At 37.5% G+C, this 22024-nt stretch overlaps 1 long non-coding RNA gene across 1 annotated transcript in view; it reads left to right on the top strand.

The window, feature by feature from the left end:
* LOC148127609 (uncharacterized) overlaps positions 1-22024 on the top strand; it is a 132370-nt gene that overhangs the window by 109936 nt on the left and 410 nt on the right. The window lies entirely within an intron of this gene.

Consider the following 22024-nt stretch of genomic DNA (forward strand, 5'->3'; position numbering starts at 1 on the left):
TGTCAGAACCTGCTGAATACTACCTCTGGTTTGACACACACACCCTTGTCTTTGTAGGAGCTCCTCAAATATTGGAACATTGCTATCATGTCTCCCCCTAGTCCTTCAAGAACTAATCAAAGAATTGGGAATTAGTGACCCTTGACCAACAGCAAGAAAGAAATGGTGACAGACTTTCACCAGGGAGAAAATTGCCCCAAGCGTCAACTGGGGAAGATTGAAATTAAAGCATGCAGAGGAGAAGAGGCCTGAAACTGTTACATGGCCTAGCTATTTCTTTGGGCATTTAGCAAGAGGAAGAAGAAAGGTGATTTGTTTAAATCAGTACTTTGCCTTTGAAATTTATCACATTCTGGCAGGAATAATGAAGCTCCGCCAGAGGCTGAAATGTTGGACAGCACCAGCTATAAAAGCTGGCGCCTGCTGTGGTTTGCCGCTTTTTTCCTGCACTATAAAACAAACTGTTTTCCACAACTCCTATGGTCCTGCTCCTTCCTTTTTGTGCACTCACTTAGCACTGGCGATGAAGGTGGGATACTGAGGAAGATAAAGGAGCTTGTGGCATCGCAGCCATCTTCAGCTGACCATTGGGACTCAACCATTTCCAGCCCTACCTGAGATCATGATGGACCATCGACCACTATCCATCCCATTCAAACCAACAAAAGAAAAATGATCTTTGTATATGGGAAGGTTCAAGTTGAACCTGGAAATAAATGGACTGCAGACAGCATTTGACATGAAGAAGAAGGCTTTCTTCTTAACCTACTGCAATTCGGAGCTGTATGAGCTGGCAGAAGCCCTCATCACAGACGAGCTCAAGAACGTCTCCTGGGATGAACTACAGCAGGCACTGAAAGGACACTTTGATCCAACCCCATCATACCTGGCAAACCAGCATAACTTCTATATCCAGAGCCAATGAGAGGGGGAGAGCATCAAGTTTGTGGCTGCCCTAAGGAGACTTTCTAAAAACTGTTAGTTTGGCAATGCTGAAGACATGATCAGTGACTGGCTGGTCCTAAGTTTGAGGGACTTAACCTTACAGAAGAGATTGCTCACAAGAGAATTCTCATTCAACGAGGCTTTAGAGAAAGCCAGAGCCACAGAAACCTCCGATAGCTCCACAGCCCGAATCAAAGGAAACAAAATGGTGCACGCCACCCATGCCGAGAGGAGATCAACTCAAGAACCATCCAGCTCAGAGAGCAGCAGAGAGGAAGAAGAAGACATGCAACAAGTGAAACCCAGCAAACCTGGGCTGTACAAAGGAGCCAAGCCATGTGGAGGCTGTAGAGGAAATTATCCCCGGTCAGCTTCCTGCTGCTTTAAGGAAACCATTTGCCAGCAATGCAAGAGGAAAGGCCACATTGCAGAAGTCTGTAGAGCCAGACAGACAAAACAGAAGAGCCTATTCATCTGCCAGGCACCACAGCCAATACAAAGGCAGCAAGAAACACCCAGGCGCAAAATTCAAAAAACAAGATAGCCTCACCAACATCCACACAATGGTGACAGCCCTCAGAAATGACCTGGACACCCTGGAAAGGGAATTCTGAGATGTAGCAAATTGGGCACGTACAAGGCGATGACAATAAGTTTTAACCTAGACCCCAACATAGCCCCTGTCTGACTGAAGTCTCAGAGAGTCCCTTTTGCTCTGTGGCCCAAGGTTGAAGAGAAGCTAGACAAGCTAGTTGCTCAAGGGATCCTCAAGGCAGTTGACCATGCGAGATGGGAGACCCCCATAGTGATCCCTGTAAAGCCCTGGGTCAGTCAGGATCTGTGCTGACTATAAGAGCACATTGAATCTCGCACTGCAGCAAAGAGCATATCCGGTGCTGGTACTTCAGCACCTTTTGCATTCCCTGGCCCACAGAAATTTTTTTGCTAAATTGGACTTAGCCCAGGCTTACCAGAAATTGCCTGTGGATGAGACAACCATGGAAGCCCAGACTATTGTGACACATCAAGGTGCATTTAAATGAAACAGGCTCCAATTTGGAGTCAGCGTAGCCCCCAGTCTGTTCCAAAGTATTATGGAAAGACTGCTGCACAATAATCCAGGGGTTGTCCCTTACTTCAATGACGTGATAATTTCTGCTGAAGATCGGACACAGTTAATGCAAAGAGTGAGGATTGTGTTGGAGCATTTTCAAGAGCTGGGGCTTAAATTAAAAAAGGACAAATGCCATATTGCCATACTGCAAGTGGAATTCTTGGGTTTCCTAATAGATGGGTCAGGCATACGACCCACCAGCAGCAAGCTGAGAGCCATCAAAGCCGCAGAATAAAACAGAACTGCAAGCATTCTTGGGCTTACTTAATTTTTATAATATATTTCTGCCACAGAAAGCAACAGTAGCGAAGCTGCTCCACAGGCTGCTCAATAAAAACATCTTTCAGACCTGGGGGCTCCGTGAAGCTGCAGCATTCAGCAAAATAAAAGACATTTTAACATCGCAAAAGGTGCTCATACAGTATAGCGAAATGCTGCTGCTATCCCTAACCTGCAATGCATCGCCATATGGCATCAGAGGAGTGCTGAGCCATAAGCTGCCCAATAGAAAGGAAGCCCCCATAGCCTATTACTCAAAGACTTTGTCAAAGGCAGAATGGAATTAGGGCCAAATCGACAAGGAAGCCCTAGCTGCCGTAGCCGGAGTGAAACGCTTCCATGAGTACCCCTACAGCAGACCCTTCAAACTGATAACCGATATGAGAATCTATCAAAAATAAAACAACAGACTATGATAATCTGACCCCATAGGATGCTTTATTATATAAGGTATTGCAGTACCGGACCCCTAACTCCAAAACAACAGTTTTAGGAGAAAAGAGATACTCCCTTTCAATACTTACAGCCTTATATAGGTTTATCACATCTAACAGATTACATAATACTTCCTGTTTTCCATACATAGAAGTTATAGAGTTTCTCATAAGAAAGACATGGGTAGTCCTGGGTGTTTTTCGTAACTCCTCCCATGCATGCATGGACATCATCAGATTTCCTATTTTTCACTTAAAAGATTACACAATAGATCATTAATAACTTCCAATGTCAGGGCGACCTCTTATGAATCTCAAACTAAGCCAAGGGTAGGATATTTTGCAATTCTGCATAACTTTTAGCAGTAAACACATTACATAAATGTTCTGATCTCTAAAGAGTTCAGATAATGAACACAACATGGCTTCAGTCTGGCTCTTTATATTCTTGGGTGTATAAGCTCAATTTCCATATATAATAACTGACCACAAGCCACTGCTGGGTATTCTTTCAGGAGACAGACCCACACCAAACATTCTACCACCAAGGATGTTAAGATGGACAGTCTTCCTGGCAGCATATAACTACAAGCTACTCTACAAACCCAGAAAAGAGATATCCACGCGCCCACTTAACACTAGGAACAAGTGTCACTCCAGGATACCAAAAGATTCATATTATTCGTTCAAAAACTTGGTATGGTCTAAAGTTTGTACACCCACACAATACTGTTTATAGAACCATAGGGTTATAGTTACTTTAACACAAATAGTAAGTTAGTCTAATTTGTTTAAAATTAGAGGTTTATTTTAAAAAATGAATATGCAAAAAAGGGGGCAAGAAAATCATGCTGGCTGCTAGGAATATGAAGGAACCTATTTGGGATTGATTGATTGGTCTCTCTATATATAGTAAGAATTATCACAAATTACATTAGAACAGAAAATGAGAACAAGAAAAAAATAGAAAAAGCTAAAAACTCAATAAGAAAGTAAAGTAGAATAAAAGAATAAGATATTGAGAAAGATAAAGGCATAGAGAACAGGCTTTTAATACCCTTCACATCAGTCGTATTATAAGTAGGTTATATCTTAACCTCTAAAGCTATAATACAATTCTTTTCTTTCTATAATCTATGCTGTCAGACAAACAGAACTATATTTTCATCATTGATCAATAAAATGCTATCAATAAAATTAAAGCGAAGCTATCCTCTAATAACAAGAACTATTAGCAACTATTTGTGGGCAAAGCTTACACATATGGTAGGCAAATTTTGCTACTTTTAGAGAAATAAATTTATCTTATTTATTACATAGTGCAAATAAAAGCTATCAGAGTAGCCTGTAATCCTATCTAAGTGATCAAAACCATAAATCACAAGTTAATTTCTTGTCAATTTCACCAACCATTCATCTATAGTGGATAGTGCTGAATCTTTCCATTTTGTGGATTATAATAATCCACCCACAGTAACCATATATTAAGATAATTTCCCATGATACTTTTTTAGCAGTGTATCCATCAATCTTAAAAGGAAAAGTTTGGGCATCAGTTGAATATTAACCTTTAAAATCCTCTGTATCAGTGTATATATTTGAATGTCCTATCACGTTCACATTTTTAACATACATTTGAAGTGATATATATTTGAAATATACATTATAGATAATTTCCCTGGCATCATTGGTATAATACATCATTTCATTAAAAAATCTCTCCAAAATCTTAACATAATATAAATTTCAACCCCTTTAACCAGATATTTTCCCATCACTCCTTCTGCGTATTGTAACCAAAATACTTAGCCCATCTTACATCTTTGACCCTTTCTTCCACTGTTTCAAATTTCAACAAAACTTTATATGTTTTAGCAATTACATGTTTATCCTCGGTACTTGTACTTCAAATTCTGTCTTATTTTGCTCCATGCCATGTCTTTTTGCTCATTTTAAATCTTTCTGATAACTACAACAGGAAAAATCATTGGCAACTATATCTCTGTGTTTTACTCTTGATATAATCTTAAGCTCCCCTGGATCAGTGGTGAGATTCAAAAAATTTAACAACCGGTTCTCTGCCCTAATGATTTCTTCCAACAACCAGTTCACCAAACTGCTCAGAAAGTTAACAACTGGTTTTCCCGAAGTGGTGCGAACTGGCTGAATCCCGCCACTGCCCTGGATGGTTTTCCAACAATTCTCAGTGCATCAAACATTAGCTTTGTCTGCTGTTTCTTTTCTATAAGAATGCTTCTTGAGCTGAAATCCAGATATGTTTTTGGGAATAACCTGATTTTATATCTGTTCCATATTCTTAATATGGGACATCTCATAAGATAAATTTTAAAATTCACATTAATTTTAACTTTATTGTACCATAAATATCCATGCCAGTCAAACTTCAAGTTGTGATCTTCTAACTTTAATGGTCTCTTGTTTCTCAGCAACATCCATTCTTTTATCCATCATTTTCTTTTCAACAAGAAGTGAAATGCAATTTTTAATCAAGTAAACCAAGTCCTTCTTTCTTTTGTATCTTGTGATGCTTTATATTTAAGGGTTAGAGTTGGGGTTATTTTTAACACTTTATATTCCCTCCTTCCCTCCTTCTGTGTGTGTGTGTGTGTGTGTGTGTGTGTGTGTGTCTGTAAAAGAATGGCTTCTGCCTTTCTTTGGTAAAGATATACAATAGATAAAAAATGCATTATCCCCAACATTGACAAATTTAGTTTCTTGTCCTTGTCCTTATCATGTCCTTCTTAAGTTCATTCCATGTCTTAACAGAATTATTTTGAAATAACATACAATTTATATTTGTCATAGCAATACTCAAGTATTTTTTTTCTCAATCTTAAAATCAGTTTTCTCCATCCATTCTATTTGATCTTCTAATTTCATATTTTTATTCACACAAAAATTTCAAATTATCCATTCATTTAAAAAAAAAACCCTTTGGTATTTTACCTTGTGTATTTTGAATGTTTTTCTCAGAAGTTCTATTTGTGGGGGGGGGGGGTCACTTTATTCCACTCTCCCTAATTTGTCAATAAGACCCTGCTAGGGAAGTCTCAAGGAAGCCATCTTCTAAACCTCAGGGCAGATTCAGATATATTATAAAATACTTACCTGCATTTTACAGCTTGCCTCAATCTGTAGTCTTTCTGCCTTCCCACATTTCAGTTAAATCTCCAAAGAAGATACCATGAAGGGATTCAGCTGGATTGGTAGGGCATGAGGGTGTCAGAGTGATTGCAGACAGTAATAGAGAAAAGAATGGCTACAGCAACAATAATAAGCATTTCAAATTTAGCAACACCTAAAATAAATGCAACCATCTGTATTTGCATTCTTGTCATCAAATCCCTTCAGTGGTGATACAGCGTTAGCCTCATGAGAAATTTTGGGTTGCCACGTATCTCTTATTTTGCCACATGGGGTGTGTTTATTAGAACTTCATAGATATAAGGGTTACAGAGGTTTTCTTTTGAAGGCTGTCTAGCAATAAAAAACTTATTGCATAAACTGGCCATGAATATCAGAGTTTGGAATGGCCATAATATTTTATTTCATTTAAAAAATAAAACCCTGTAAACACATGAAGGGGTTGAATAAGATACCTATTTTATAAAATGCATTTGGTTCTTGTTATAAAATGATTATCATGAATATTTGCAGGACTCTGTGGTTAGAGCATGGGGCAGTTCTTACAAACTTGCCTTTTCAGTAATACTCTTTAGATAGATGTCTATTGACTCATGCCTTTGAAGCTTCCTTGCAGTAATAAAAAGAAGATGTTTTAACAGCTGGCAATGGTTTGTAATGAAATGCAGATGTGTGAACATGTGGCTTAAAGGTGGGCTTCTAGGAGGAAACTGCCTGGGACAGAAGTATGTTTGGTAAAGGACTTCATGATAGTCTGTAACATAGGTGAACTTTCTTTCTTCTATATAGGGATGAGGCTCACTTGTCTGACTTTTTATTAGATGAATATTACAGGAGCTTTACAAAAACTAGGCCCAATTACTGTTAGGAATGTAAGTCACCTAACAATTGGGTTGGAAATATATAAATTAGGATAGACATTTAATATTGTCTCTTTAAGGGAATGATGTAATTGTAATTGGGCGTGGTTCCTCAAATGGCCATAAGATGGAGCCAGAAACCCAGTTTTCCTAGTTGCTAGATGTTCAGATGTTCGATGTTGGTTGATTTGTATTTTTTCCCTATTGACTGTTGCTGATCGTCGTCGTTCTTAGATTGCTGTGAGTCTGTTTACTGAACTGTTTATGATATTGGACTTTGTTATTTGGATTATCCCTGGACTGAAAACTGACTGCTTTAACCATGTATAACTTGGACTGTTTGTTGGACTTTGATTAACTGTTTACTGGAAGTAAAACCTACATTTTACTATTCAGTGTATCTGTATGCTGGTTGTCTGTTATTCAACATCATTCTCACTACACTTCCCTAAGAGCACTCATTCTCCAAACGGGGAATACCTTAACAACCACTCACCTTTTTCACAAGGAATTGGAATTTACATTGAGCTTATTTCTTTATCAAAGTATTGGTGCATATGGACTGAAATTGTTTAGGTCAATTCATGCCCTCACTTTCTGGATTTATTTATTTTTATTTATTTGATTTGTCAATTGTTTACAAGATAATAAGCATAAGTGTATACATAGTTATGAATACATGAAATGAGTACATATAAGAAAAATAAAAGAAAAATAAAAGAAACAATAGGACAGGGACGGTAGGCACGTTGGTGCACTTATGCACGCCCCCTAGGGAGCTCTTACGAAAGGGGTGAGGTCAATAGTAGACAGTCTAAGGTTAAAGTTTTTGGGGTTGGGGAAGAAACCACAGAGTCAAGTAGAGTATTCCAGACATTGACCACTCTGTTGCTGAAGTCGTATTTCCTGCAATCAAGTTTGGTGTGGTTAACCTTGAGTTTGTATCTATAGTGTGCTCTTGTGTTGTTGTGGTTGAAGCTGAAGTATTCATTGACAGGTAGGACATTGCAATGTATGATTTTATATACCATACTTAAATCGGACTGAAGACGGCGTAATTCAAGGTTTTCTAGTTCTAGAATTTCAAGTCTAGTGGCATAAGGTATTCTACAACAAATAGAGGAGTGGAGAACTCTTCTTGTGAAATATTTCTGGACTTTCTCAATTGTGCTAATATCAGATACGTAATGTGGGTTCCAGACTGATGAGCTGTAGTAGAGTATTGGTCTAGCAAATGTTTTGTATGCTCTAGTTAGTAGTGTGATATTACCAGAGAAAAAGCTACATAGGATTAGGTTAACAACTCTTAATGCCTTTTTGGCTATGTAGTTGCAGTGGGCTCTAGCACTTAGATCATTAGAGGTGAGTATTCCAAGGTCCTTTACAGAGCTTGGATTATCAACAAGATCTTGACTATTCAGCTTGTATTTTATTTTCGGATTTTTTTTGCCAATATGTAGGACAGAGCATTTATTTGTTGAGATTTGAAGTTGCCATTTGTTTGACCATTCTGATACATAGTAGTGTATTTAGCTTGTTTACATGTTCGATGTCATAATCAGGTGCTCTGTAACATAGTAAGAATCGAATTGTGATATTTAAGGATAGTTCACAGATGATGGTCTCAGGAAGAGCAAGCTCCTGGGTAACTTGGATATTTTTTAGATGTAAGGACTTTTTATAGAAGATAGCAACACCACCTCCTCTACAAATTTCATGATCTGATCGGTAAACGTGATAGTCTCTTACTGTGGTAATGGAGTCAGGGAGAGATGCGTTGAGCCATGTTTCACAGACAAATATAATGTCGAATTTAGCCATATTTAGTAGGAGGAAAAATTCAGGTATTTTATTCACGAGACTTCTTGCATTGAGTAGCTTGCATTTAAGGCCAGCATTTAAGGTTAAAGCTGAGTTGCAGGTTGTGTGACTTACTTTTGATACAGTCAGCATGGTAGTCAATGTACAGGTCCTTCTCTCCATTGTCTAGACGTTTTTTGAGTTCAATGCAGAGTACACGGGAGCAGGCACATTGCTGTATGGTTAAGTCAGGGCGACAGCGGAGGTTCTTATGGTTGGTGTTGGTTTTGGCGAGTGAATTTATAGTGTAAATGAATTTACGTTTGCTTGATTCATTTTTGCAAATGACCCTGCAGAAGCGTGGGGCCACAGAGCCGTCTCTGTTTTTGAGCTCTTGGCCAATATGGGAAATGTCAAATGTTTCATCAGGGGAGATGGTTGATGCTTGATAATCACTGATGATGTTTCGGACAGTTGTGATGTCATCATTATCATTGATGTCCTCTAGACCAAATAAGATGGCATTTGAACGTTTCCGATTGTGAAGTGGGAGAAAAATTCAGACTGAACTACTGAAAATAAATCTAAATCTCTCGTGTGCTGTCTCCTACAGTATAGAGTTCCACCAATGTTTGTGGACCAAAGCTTTCCGAAACCCCCATCACAGCACAGGCCAATGCAAGTAGAAAATATCAGTTTGGGGATGGTGGAGCTACTGGAATCTTTCTACCTGGTTAGGATATTTATTTTTTAAATGTATATGGCCACCCAATCAGAGGTGGTATTCAGCAGGTTCTGACCAGTTCTAGAGAACCAGTAGCGGAAATTTTGAGTAGTTCAGAGAACCAGCCAATACCACCTCTGACTGAAGATTTCACAGTATCCTTCCCCTGCCATGCCCACCAAGTCACGCCCATAGAACCAGTAGTAAAAAAAAATTGAATCCCACCACTGCACCCAATTCACACCTGGTGACCACAGGCAGCTAACCATATTAAAAATACACAATCTAAAATCCTCAACCCTCCTACACCTGGACAAGAACTTGCAAATTTAATTCAATCTTACTGCATTTTGGAGAGTGAACAGTTTCGAATTTAGAATGAAGGGGTAACTAGGAGAGTGTGGAGATGAGAAGCACATGGGAATGCAAAATAATAATGCATTTAGGTGAATTATTCCAGGAATGCTACTTTATTGGTCTAGGCTACAGAAACAGAATTTTGAGAGCCAGTCCAAAACTTTCGTTACCCCTTTTTAAAGACAGTAAGGTCAAGCAGCACTGTTCTTGGGTCTCCTCGTGGTTTTTACTTGGGCTGAGCAACTATTTCACCTCTCCTACCTGAATACGAAGTGTAGAAAGCTACATTCCTTCTATACCATGTTTCTCAAACTTGGCAGCTTTAAGGTATGAGAATTTAAACTACCAGAATTTCCCAATTGACACTTCTGATGTGTTGAAGCTCCCACATCTTAAAGTTGCCAACATGAGAAAAAGTGCTCTACCCTAAATAGTTTGATAGAAGTCTCAGTTGAATGATATGTCTGTGTGGGAATGAACTCTTTAGATGGTGACGTTTATGCATTTTTACTTCACCGGACAATACAGATGGACACTTATTTACTTATTTAATTCTTTCATTTATGCCATCACATTTCTATCCTACCTTTCCTCTGTAAACCCCTGAAAGCTTCCCATTTTTTGATTCTCTTCTTTTATTCGTTGGGCTCAGAGCATGAGTAACACAAAGCACCCCAGAATCTTTCAGAGCTGAGGCCAAACCTTGTTGTTCCCAAGTCCCACTAAATCTTACATTTCTCGTTCAAAATGAGATAAGCTGAATTGGATGCTTTCAGAGTCCCTTTTCTTCTTTCTACTAATTATAGCCATGAACCTGATGTAGGAGATGCCCCCCATGTAGATGACCAGACTGAGCCCAAGGAAAGGGTCAAATGCATCACCTTCACACTCACAAGAGATCTAAGTTCAGCCCTCCTTGAATTCCGTTGTTGACTCTACCATCAATTTGCCTTGACCGTTAGTAGTTCAGATTCTTGTTTAGAGATAGCATGGAATAAATTTATACTCATTTTCTTGTACCTGGCATCCAAGTTCGGTCTTGTATTATAGTTAAATATAAAATTTGATCTAATCACTGATTGGACAGCAGAATCATTTAAGCTGAATTTAAAAAAACCTCTTGAATTTATTGGTTAGCCTAGTAAATTAAGTCTGTCTATATGAAAACTCATAGTGTTTATTAACTCTAATCTGATTATTGATGACTGTAATTCTGTTGCAAATATTTTCTAACCAGATAAAGCTCAAGTAATTGGTGGTCTCAAAATAGTTAATTTCTAAAGAAAATTCTAAATCATTCTTCTCCTTTCAAGGAATTCTTATCTGGCTCACATAAGATGGAATGACCTGTAAATGAAGTTCCATCTAACAATACCAACTAGAAATTCAGCGGCCTTTGGAACAGATAGCTATTAACTATTGATTTTCTGTTCCAAGAAAATGCATATAATTGTTGGCTAGTTTGCAGAATCAGGAGGTGAGTTATGCAAATGTGATAAAGCATAAATAAAATGCTTCTTGTAGAGTTTTCTGGTTATTATATACAAAGAGCAGTTCCAAAGTCTTGTTGATCATCTCATCAGAGATGCATATAGGAGTTTACACTGCAGGTATATGAATTAGTTTCTGAGGAGGACTGATATCAGAGCAATTTAGTTCATTCATCCTGCCCTCTTCTGATAACTGCAAATAAATGGGCTAGCAATTTGAGTCAATGGCCATGAAAAGTGCTGCATGGACTGACAAAGAAATGAACTTTGTTATTTAAAAAATCAGCCTTTGCCTTATTGTAGCTTAAAAGTAGATACTTATCCAGATTTCTTGCTGACATTCTGCAGTAATGATTGGCAGTCCTTAGAGAGACAGATACCTTAGGGCATACCGTGTAAATCAAGAACAGGAAGCTTCCATCCTGTCAAACCAGACCACACAATACTTATAGCTTTGAATATGGCTCTCCCCCATCCCCAAATATCTGCTCTTCCTCAATAACTAGGTTACTTCAGTTGCTTCATGCTGTCCCTCATGAATGCAACATTCCCTGTTTCACCAAGCATAAAATAAAATAGCCCACTGGATGAAAATGGACTGAATCACCAAAACCTGCATGACACTTTTATATACCCTGGAAACCATCACGCACCATACTTGACCCATGCCACCTCTAATCCTACACTCCCTTCCCTTCTTGACCAACCCTATGCACCACACTGCCCACCCATGTGCCTTTCTTGACCACTTCAGCCTCTCTTGTGCAACCCATGCACCCTTCCCAACTCATACAGCACCTTCATGCACCCTTGCATATCCTTCATGATCCAGCCCTTACTTCCTTCTCCGTCAGGCAGCAGCCCCTTACTGCCTGCTGGCCTTAGACTTACAACTTCCTGATGGCTTCCCTGCTGACTTTCTCTTGCAAGCTTCCCAAAAACCATACATGGGAAAATCAGCAGGAATAGGGAAATAGGGAAACCAGCAGGAATTCTAGGAAGGAAGAGGAAGAAGAGCCTAAAATGTTGAGCCAATAGGTCATGGATTGTCCAGTTCAGTCAGCTTTGCTGGCTGGGGAATTCTAGGAGTTGAAGTCCACCGGGCTTAAAGTTGCTAAGGTTGGAGACCCCTGTCTAGTTCATATTAATAAGCATAATCCTTCAGGATATTTTTCTTCTTAACTACAACTCATTTTTCCCTAAATAGTATAGTTCGTTCATTCATTCAATTTATATAACTGCCCATCTCACAATCATGTTAGGTAGTTAGTGAATTAATTAGTTCATGATGCTTCCTTAGCAGACCCAAGAAGAGCCAGGCAGAATTTGGCAAAAAAATAAAACCTAACACAATCTGAGCAAGCAAGGATTTTACAAATTTCTGGATATAATATGAAAATTCTTCTAAAAGAAAGAGCCCAGGAATATGAACTAGTGTTTCAATTACATCCCTTCCACAAGAGAAAATCTTTTCTAACAAGGTATTACTTCTTTATATCTGCCTTCTATGACTTCTGAGGGGTGGAAATTAAAGAGCACAGATATACATGGGTACAATTTTTTTCTATAAAAATATATTCAAATATCTTGCCATCTGAAGCTTGAACACCCTACTGCCAATTACTGCATATGAAGAGCCATGTTTACTGTTTCTCAATATCAATTTCCCTCAGTCTTAATGAATTAGCAGCCAAATGCCATTCTCAGAAACATCTGTGAGGTGAGATCTGGATGAATCATTTTCTTCTTTAAATCCTCCACCCTTCAGAGTTTTCTTAAAAATGCTTAAGCATGCATGTTTCCTGATCAGGAAAAAAGTAAAAGAACAAAGATCTAACTACCTTTTGGTTGAGATTATCAAACTTTTAATTGCCTATCTCTGGGTTAATTTTTTTTCTGTATCTCAGTTCTGACGCACAACTTATATCAAAGGTAAATGCTTCAATAGTAGAAAACTCTGTTACCTTTGAACTGATTGTCTTTAAGATCTCTCTTTTTTTTCCAAAACAGCATCAAGGACATCAGACAATATTGCTCCACCTTACCTATGATACTGATATAATCAGCATACTGAAATTGCTAAGGTATAAGACTAGAATTTTTCAAAAATGAAGGCATTTTGAGTAGTTTGGTCTATAAATATATTTATGTCTCACTTTTATAGTGAGGGTGGTTTTCCAGGAGGGTTACTTACATAGATAAAATAGAAATGATATTATCAAAAATAGAACATGTGAATTGAATGTTATTTTCTTTCCTATAGCATCTTCAACACACACACAAACACTTCTACTGTCTCTGTTCCTCAGTCAAACCACTATTGAAAATAATCAGCGCTGCAAACTAACATTCAGAAAGATCCCATGAGGGAAACCTGTCATCAAATAGATATGTTTGTACTTTGTTCCTGGAAGAATGTAAATAAATTATAACAGAAAATAAAATAACGGGAGATACTTTCTGAAAGCCCTTAAACTGCCCCCGTAGGGATTTTGGAAAGAACAAACACCGAATACAAAACAGGGGCGGGGGGGAAATGAAGCCATCCTTGGTTTCATATTATTATTTAGCATATGATGAGAACTTGACAGAAGAGAAGTAAACATATATATGCACAATCTGTGTAATTATAAGTAAAACTTCTAGGGGAAATATGGCAGTGGCCTAATAACAGGATGTCTAATTCAGCTATCCAGGCGATCGCCTCTTGTGTTGCTTTATGCACATCTTCTAGGGCAGGGCCACTTTCAGACTTGTGGACTTCAACTCCCAGAATTTCTCAGCCAGCTTTGCTGAGGAATTCTGGGAGTTGAAGTCCACAAGTCTTAAAGTTGCCAAAGTTGGAGACCCCTATTCTAGGGCACGAGTGTCAAACTCGCGGCGTCACCTTGCCCTCACGTGACATTTCACAATGTTTTTTCCCTTCACAGAGCTGGGGTGGGCATGGCCTGCATGTGATGCATCTAGCCCGTGGGCCCCCAGTTTGACATCCCTGTGCTAGGGAAACAGAGAATGTATATCGTGGGCTATCTTGCACAATATATTTAATAGTTTGATTTCATAAAAACTACTTTGAAAAAAAATGAATTGAAGCAAAGACATTTCCTTGAATTGTCCACTTGTTACCTCAGTGTTAACAGTGAGGCTAGTGCGGGAGGACTTGTATTTGAAACAATTTACCGCTAACTGTTTCACCTGTCCTTTCACAGGCATGCCCATTCCTTTGCTCCAGGAAGAGACGCTTTCTGGGCGAAAAGCGTCTCAGTCAAAGCCAAAGCTGCCAGACACGAAAAATGTTCCCTAAAAGGTTCCAGTTTTTGGCCTTGGGAGATGCAGTTTAACAGAATAAGAGATTTGGAATTGACCTCTGTCTTCTAATCCAACTCCCTGCTCAGTCAGGAGATCCTATACCATCCCAGACAACTGGTTGTCCAATCTCTTCTTAAAAACCTCCAATGATGGAGCCCCCAGCCATTCACTGTTCTTATTTTCAGGAAAATCTCCTTAGTTCTATATTAGATCTCTCTTTGATAATTCCTATCTGTTACTACTTGTCCTGCATTCAGGTGTTTTGGAGAATAGATTAACCTCCTCTTCTTTCTGACAACCTTACTCTTAAACGTTGGAAGACAGTTATCATATCACCCCTAATCCTTCTCTTCATTAGACCAGTTCCCGCAATCTTGGTTCTGACATGGTTCTCAACCAAGAGCTGAACACAAGAAGTCAAAACGGAGGAGGAGCGAAGAAATGGTATGGAGCAGCATCTTGGTCTATCCTGGAAAACTATGTCTGCTACAAGATCCCAGCTATCTAAAATGATATTTTTAAAAAAACTCTGAACAAATTATTTGTTGTTTTTTTTCTCATAAGGAAAAATCAACAGTTATTCAAAGCTTTAGAAAATCTCAGTTCTTTGGAACCTATTTCCTCAAATGTGAAGGTGCTCAGATAAGTTTATGAGGGGATAAAGGTCATTTTGTTCCATCTTTCTACTCTGTGAGATCCCTCCCTGCTTTCTCAAATGACATTTTACCTCAGTAGTAAATGTGTTTGGCTTTGTTTATGACACATTTTCTTGCTTTGTAGTCACATATGCCTTGGGATTGATTGCTCCTCCAATTTGTGCTGAAATGTCTGAAACAGAAGTAACAGATAACTGCAGAAATGGAGAAAATAATATTTGTGAACAAAGCAAAGATTCTATTCCATATAACCAAAAAGCACCTACTTATACTTTGAAATCCAATATGGTATGCCATATTTCTTTATATTTCTATTGGGTGATTCACTGTGCCTTTTATCTTCTTTAAAACAAGGTATATCCAGGCAAAGGTATATCCAGGTAATTTTCTCTCATGGAAAATTATGATTATCTAGGCAACATTGCAAGTTTGCCAACAAGGTGGGGGATAGACAAAAATGTCTGGATGATGGCCAAAACCATGCAACTGAAATTTCATCTTTTAACTCATCATGACATATGAAAAAAAGGTCAGGGCTTTGAATAGCTTATGGTTGCCCAACACATGATTGAGACTGTCATCTTGAATTTTTTTAACTTACCCTGCAGACACCTAGTTGCTTCCATTTGAAACACTGCTGTATTTTCCCCCTCCTTTCATTTCTTTCCCCAGAAACCCTATTAAGGGAAAAAAGACTGAATGGCTTTGGAGTCTCAGTTACATAGTCTAGAATAGATGAAAGGATATCGTACAAAATCTGGTTGTTGCGAAGGAGAAAATGAATAAGAAATTAGCAACCTGATAGAAGAGAACATGATAGTGTGTTCATCTGAAGTCCTTCTGCTCAGTAACTGGTTCTCAATTTAATGCACCGTATCCATGTTGCTCAGTCTCCGTGCAAATTACTTCCATTGTCACAAATCAAGATTTCCAGTTTCAAATAATTCTCTATCCTGCCTACTGAAGTTTTACTAAAACTTTTGAATCTATTCCCGAATTGAGACCTTCAGGAACAGAATGAGATATGACATGGAGGGCTGAAGTAGAAAGAAAGCTGATGAAAACTGGTACTTCAGTAGGCATATATGATAGTTCTTTCTATTTTTTCAACTACAATGCCACCATGCAAAAGTTGTATTTTCTTTAATGGGAGCAATAAGTGTTCTGTCATGACCAGTTAACAATCAATAAATTTTGTTTTTCAGTTGTACTTCATATTATGCCTTTAATAGTAGACATAGGATTATTTGTAAAGAAGAGAAAAAAGTAGGACTTCATTCCTATTCTATTTCTGTATTTTAGCATAATCAGCTGATTCCTTTGCAACAAGTTATTGTATAGAGGAACTAACTGAATGAAAGGGACAAAGTGGCCTAGACATCAACATTGGCATGTCTGGATGGAGTTGGCAATCCAATACTCTGAATTATTTTTTTTAATGGTACTGGTCAATTTCAGTGACAAACTCTACCAAAACAGATATATTTCCTATTGTGTTTCAGAATAACAAAAAACAAACAAATCTGTAGATCTTAATTTGAGATTAAATCATTAGAAAATCTAATTCCCCCCATTCAAATGACCAGATGTGTCAGCCCCACTTATTTCAGTGAAACAATTGCACCACTTTTTTCTTAACTGTACCCTCTGTTTATGAAAGTGTCAATTCAGCCCCTGAAAAAATGTTTGTCTTTGTTGTAAATTATGCAATTTTCATTTCTTATCAACAATTTAAAGAATTGTGTTCATTTCTTCCTTTGGGGTGCATGCAATTTGAATTAAGTAAAATATCAATGCACTTTTTTTCCTTTAAAATGCAAAGACTGATGAGTGAGACATTTTTCCCCACTATGTCCTACCTTCACAAATCTTGGCAAACAAAGTTATAGTTATATTGTACATCATGCGATAATGAGTTCAAAGCTGTATAATCTAGAAAACTTTTACTACATGAAATGATATTACTGGCACTAAAGTTGAAGCCTAGCCAAGAAACCATCATACTGAACCTGAATAATCTGAATGTTTTCTTCTGTTAATTAGATGGGAAATACAGTTTATTAATATGATATTCTTATAGATTCAAGAGCAGCTCAAATTCCTCAAATAACATAGGATACAGACTGAAGAGGGTTGTTTCAACGTACAATATCAAAAATAGTCTGTTTTCCAACCAAGGATAGGAAACCAGTCAGAATATCAAAAGAGCTGATTTAATTTTGAAGAGAAGAATCTTCCATAAGGCAGGTGCCACAGCAGAAAATCCAGGTCTCCTAGGATTTTCATCAAATATAGGTCCCTAAAAAATGGTGTCTGCAGCATGCCTTCTCTTCCAGATGGGGCATGTTGATGTAATCATGGCGATGGAGTCCCTTAAGTAGCCCACTCCAGTGTCATGAATGTCTTAACACCAGACCCTTAAATTGTACCTGGAAGCAAACTGGTAGACAACACAGCTCACATAGCAGAAATGTAACATGTGCTGTTCTAAGAGCGTATATAACTGCCCAAGTCACTGCATTCTGTACTAGCCAAAGCTTCCAAATATTCTTAAAGGGGATCCCCATGTAAAGTATATTGTCATAATCCAATCTGGAAGTGACCAGGACACAAATGACTATAATCTAGGAACAAGTGCAACTGAGTACAAGGTAAAGCTATGCAAAGGCACTCCTAGTCACAACTGCCATCTGCTTGGTGAACAGGAGTCTAGGAGGAGCCCCCAGATTGTGCACTGGTCTGTCTGGGACAGTCCAACACTAACCAAAATCCATCACCAAAGATAATATAGTCCTGAAACTGAAAGCCACTTAGTCTTCGTCTTAGTCTTGCCAGATAATGGCTAAGTCACTTAGCCTCTTAGTCTTGCCAGATGTTAAAAAAAACAGAAGAGAAAGCGCTGAACCCTGTGGCACCCCACATAATTCATTTAATTGTCCATTTGTTACCTCAACACATTAGTGTTATGATGAGGGTAGCATGGGAAGGTCTCTGTGTGTAAGGGGCAGAATAATATATAAGCCCCAAAAGCCACATCTGTCTTCTCATAGGCATGCCTATTCTTTTGTTCCAGGCAGACACTTTCTGGGTGAAAAGCAGCTCAGCTGAAGCAATGCCAAAATCCAGATACAGATATAGATTAATAGAGGTGGAAGGGACTTTGTAGGTCATCTAGTCCAATCCCGCACCCAAGCAGACCCTACACCACTTTTGACAGATGGCAGTCCAGTCTCTTCTTGAAAGCCTCCAGTGATGGCGCTCCCACAACTTCCGAAAGCAATTTCTGTTCCACTGGTGGGTAGTTGTCACTGTCAGAAAATTTCTCCTCATTTCCAGGTTGAATCTCTCCTTGTTCCATTTCCAGCCATTATTCCTAGTCTGGCCTTCAAGTGCTTTGGAAAATAGCTTGATTCCTTTCTCGCTGTGGCAGCCCCTCAAATATTGGAAGACTGCTATCATGTCTCCCCTGGTCCTTCTCTTCACTAGACTATCCATCTTCACTATCCAGCACCCAAGTCTTTCCACAACAGGTCCAGAACCTGGCCTCAGGAGATGCAAGTTTTCAGTCAATAGCTGAACTTCCAGGAAGAGGGGGAAGACAGTACAGAACAGCAGGGCAGGCTGAATGATCCTAACCTTATCTAGAATATTATGTCTGCACTTTCTTCCATTCAATCATGTAAGATTCTTATGCTACAAAATACGTTATTTAGAAAACCCTGAACAAAATGGTATATTTTTTTCCAAAGGAAAAATCAAGAGTTACTCAAAGCTTTGGAATATCTAACTTCTCAGGTCTTAGTGGACTTTTTTTTTTTTCAAATGGGAAGGTGCTAAAGTATATTTATGACGGAATAGGGGTCATTTTGCCCGAAATGTGATAAACACACTAGGGTACAAAGCTCTTTTTATTTCATGTAAAATGGTGTACATATTCTTCTAAAATACTCTTCAAGAAGTATGTTTCCAGTTATGAGAGGACAAAATATAAAGAAGGAAATTGTGCTTGATATTTCTAAAAATTATTTATTTAATAGATACCAAAACTAGTTGTGCACATAAAAACATTTTATTTACATAAAACTTTTAAAACATTAGTGTTATATATTGCACTTTTATGTCACTTTCAACAAATAAAGTGCCCAAACATAAGAACAATTGTGCATATTATAGCTGATACTTGAAAACCCATAGAAATTATTGTCAGAGTTAAAGTTTCAAACTTCCAAACAAATTTCAGTTTCAAAGGGTTTTGTGCTGTCCTGATGGAAGGTAACAGTGACTTCAGAGGAAGTCATAACATAAACTTTCATTCAGTGAAGTTGATGCATTCATAGTTGATGCATAGATGATACTTCATCATATACAGTTCATAAATGTTATATTCAAAAGCCATAATATGATAATGAAACATACTAAACATTCATAAAAGCCATTACATTTGCAAGTCTTTGTAATATTCTAGTTAAAAAATTTATGTTTTTGATCTTCCAATTTCACACAAGAATCAAATCCTGTACCTCTCCTAATATGATAGATGTATCAAGGCCATCCAAAACACCACCAAAAAGCAGAGAGAAAAATCTTAAATTATACAACATGCATGATTTAGTTAGTGGAAGAATGGAGCCATATCCAAATTTCAGTAGTTTTAATTGCTGAACAATATCAGGGCATTGCCAATAAATAAATCAATAAACCTTGTGACAAGTCTTGCCTAAATAAAATGGCAGCTGTATAACTAATCAGCACAATAAAGCCATAGAAATGCCAGATGTGTAGATCAATAATTTTGCAGAAAATGAACATTAAGTTCTAAGGGTACTTATATTGAGAAAGCAGCATACATGGAACGGCATGATGATGCACTAGAGCCAAATTTACTCACAGAGTAAAGTGGTTGAGAAAAATCAGATCAAAGCTACAGTAAAAATCAAAAGATGGATTTTTCTCTGGTGGGTGCACCTGACTACATTTCAGTTTGGTCTCATCTTGCATGGATCAAACTCAAACACAGAAATTGGTAGTAAAATTGTGTATTTTATTGTGAGGAGTTTGTAAATGCAATGGCTTTTTCAATGGACACAGAATTTGAAATCGGTTATTGTTGTGCCCTTTTTTATTGGTATATTTCTGTAAGTCCTGTTGTTTATCCTCATCTTCCATGTTCTGATTAAGAATTACAGTTCAAAAAGTCCAAATAAGTGATGGATACTTCTTTAAAGTACAGAAAGAGTACTATCCGTATGTATGAAAACAACTTAACACCTCTTTGTTTTATTATATACACTTTTGGAATTAAAAATAACAAAGACTATCACCCCAAAAAAGCATTATTGCCCATTTGGAGATATTTTGTGCAATGGTATTAAAAGGTATTGTAGGTTTTAGAAGAAGAAAATTTCTATTTATATTAAGGCAATACAAATAGGCATGCATACAAACAGACAAAATATTGAAAACAGTATTACTACTGAACACATACTAATAGCAATAGCATTTAGACTTATTTACCACTTCATAGTGCTTTAAAGCCCTCTCTAAGTGGTTTACAGAGTCAGCATATTGTCTCCAACAATCTGAGTCCTCATAATCCCAGTTTATGCTACGAAAGTGCAAATACAACAAACATTAACTGAAATGAAAGAAAAATACAGTACACAGGCAGTAATTACAATTATTTGTTTTCCATTAAATTTTGCAGTATTAATTTCAAACAGCAGCATTAATTTCCTGGGTGATACCCAATGTTCATTGCCAGTAGTTTTATTAAAACTTGCTCTGAACTTTTTGGGGGTCTAAATTCCTAATCTTCAACCTGCAAAAGCCCAGTGTGAAATTAATAACATTCAACGAAACACAAAATAAAATAAATACAGCTTTGATATCATACACAGAATCTGTCTAGTAGGGTTACATTTTTCTGCGCATAATAAGACAGAAGACCAGTGTACTGATTGGGTAGGGATGAATTACATTCAGTGCAGGCAGCTATATGGATTAGTCTTTTCTTCGATCCCCATCTCTTTCACCAGGACTAAACCGTCTGAATGTAGCCAGGCGCTATGATCTGAATTTTAGCTGCATACTGAAATTTCTAAAATAATTATGTAAGATATTTTTTAGCAATTTTATATTTATACTATATTTATTTAGCAAATTTATATATCCACCCATCTCACAAAAAAGTGGCTCTGGACAGCTTACAAGCAAAATAATTCAAATCATACCACAGTACGAAAAACATCAGACATAACAACAAAAACCTAAAGAAAACATGAAAGAAATTCAAGATAGCAGAAGGACAACCATCATTCAGCCTCCCTCAACTGTTTACATGGCTGTAAGGGCAGTACTTAAAAGAGGTATTCAATGGGATTATAGTTATGTATATTTATTTGGATTGAGGATTAAAACAGGCCAGCAAGTCAAAGATCTAAAATTCTTTTAAAAAATGGCTTGAAGAAAGTCCCATAATTTTTTTAAAAAAATACAGTCAGTAGCACCATATTACAAAAGCAGAGAGAAAAACAGTATCAGTAATACTCAGTGTACCCATAGAATTACTCTATTAAAACAAACTCAGAGATATGTTCTACCCTGCCTAAGGCAAATGAAATTCCTTACTTCTCGCAGCTTTACTTCTTTGCTAATTTAATACAAATGGCATAAGCGCACATTGAAAAACTCACATTTTATCTCTCATGGCATATAATCCAATAAATTATTTCAAATGTTTTCTAAAAAATATTCCAACATTTTATAATTACTGGAATATGAGGAAAATGTAAAGTCAGTAAGGGGAGAAAATAAAATATTTTGAATATCTCTATTCATATTTCAGCAAGAATATAGTTCTTCATTTGTGAAGCATAAAAGGATGAGTTAATT

This window comes from Pseudonaja textilis, chromosome 1 (assembly GCF_049901715.1).
Source record: "Pseudonaja textilis isolate UNSWEBS1 chromosome 1, rPseTex1.2, whole genome shotgun sequence".
NCBI classification, from domain to species: Eukaryota; Metazoa; Chordata; class Lepidosauria; order Squamata; family Elapidae; genus Pseudonaja; species Pseudonaja textilis.